The following is a 1,577-nucleotide window of genomic DNA, read 5'->3' on the forward strand; positions in this document are numbered from 1 at the left end:
CATGCAGCTCTCTTCTTGCGGGCTCCGGAAGCTGCCCTCTCCTTTCCGTGGGCCCCGGGCTGTGACGGCCCTGTATTGCTAACCCCGGGCTACGTGTGGCCGCTCTGCATCTTACTCACGCCTTTGCCCCTGAAAATTGATTGATTTGCTAGTCCTTTCCAGAGCCTTGTCATTTTGGTACCACTTCACCCCTCCTTACGGGCACGTGCGTCGCTCACACTGTCCTGTCACATTTTCTCCCTTAGTCCCTCCTTCCCCATCTGCCTCCGCCTCTCTGGTAAGCACTTTCTTTTCTTTTCTTTTTTTACAAATTACAAGGACTTTTCACCCTTCAGAGAAAAAAACACCAGAACATATGAAATATATTCAATCTTTCATACAATTTTTTTCCCTCTCTTCAACCATAATACGTGATACCAAATTTTGTCCTAACCGGAGGATCTGAAAGCACGGCTTATCCAGCCCACTTACAGGGAAGGCAAATGCTGCCTCTTGAAATGGTCCCACTCTGGAACCTCCGATCATCCTCCGGAAGTCCCCCCTTGCCTGGTTTTCTCTTATTATGTTGTCTGGTCACTTCATTGAACCACATTACAGATTTTAACTTTTCCACGGCGTCCATGATTTTTCCTGTGTTTCTCATAGAGTGCGTCTGACCTTCACTGCATTGCCACCTCCTCTGGCACCCTGAGCCTCCTTATCAGCACTGTTACTCCCAGAGGCTGCTCCTCCTTTTCCCCCTTTTCTAGAATGGCTTTTTCCTTTGGGCAGCATCTTCGAAGCTTATGGCTAAACTCTCAACTACTTCCATTGACTTACTAGCTTATTTTTTACAGTCTTAACATTTTTTTCTGGGTGTGTTTTGTCAATTTGTTTTCTGTGGTTATTTATATGCTGCAAATGAGTGAAACCATCCAGCAACTATCTTAACACTTGATGATTTATTTCACTTAGCACAATCACCTCAAGATTCTTCCACTTTGTCACAGAACTTTTTAAAAGAGTTCTTTCTTGTGTTCTTTGGGTAGATACTCAGGGGAGGAATTGCTGGATCATATGCTCTCCAATGCTTATTGCAGCACTTTTTGCAGTAGCCAAGCTATGGAAACAACTTTTTTTTTTTTAAAAAAAAATATATATATGCTTTAAAGATTTATTTATTTATGCATACAAGAGCCGAGGTACAGGCCAGATATGCGGGGGGGGGGTGTCAGAGGATTCACTGGAGACAGAGCGGGGAACAGAACAGGCAGAATGACCGAAATATACTGCTGAGGGGAGCAGCGGGTGAGCCAGGAGAGATCTGCTTCACCATGTGGTTTCTCCTTGGCTGCCCGGGGATCGAATTCGTGCTGCTGAGGCTGCAGATTGCTTCATAGTGCGGTGCTTAACCCCTTGCACCACTGAGAGGCCTGGAAACAACTTAAATGCCCAAAGACAGATAAAGAAGGCGTGGTATACATACACAATGGAATACTACTCAGCTATTTAAAAAAAGAGGAAATCTTTGCCAGTTGGGACAACATGAATGGAACCAGAGGAGATTATACTGAGCAATACAAGGCAGAAGGGGAGGG

The 1,577-nt window shown here is 45.1% G+C and overlaps 1 pseudogene; it reads right to left on the bottom strand.

Moving 5' to 3' along the window:
- Positions 1-397: 397 nt before the first annotated feature.
- Positions 398-774, bottom strand: LOC119245733 (peptidyl-prolyl cis-trans isomerase NIMA-interacting 4-like; annotated as a pseudogene).
- Positions 775-1,577: the final 803 nt, after the last annotated feature.

Source organism: Talpa occidentalis, unplaced genomic scaffold (genome assembly GCF_014898055.3).
Source record: "Talpa occidentalis isolate TD23 unplaced genomic scaffold, MPIMG_talOcc4v2.1 talOcc4.15, whole genome shotgun sequence".
Classification (NCBI taxonomy): domain Eukaryota; kingdom Metazoa; phylum Chordata; class Mammalia; order Eulipotyphla; family Talpidae; genus Talpa; species Talpa occidentalis.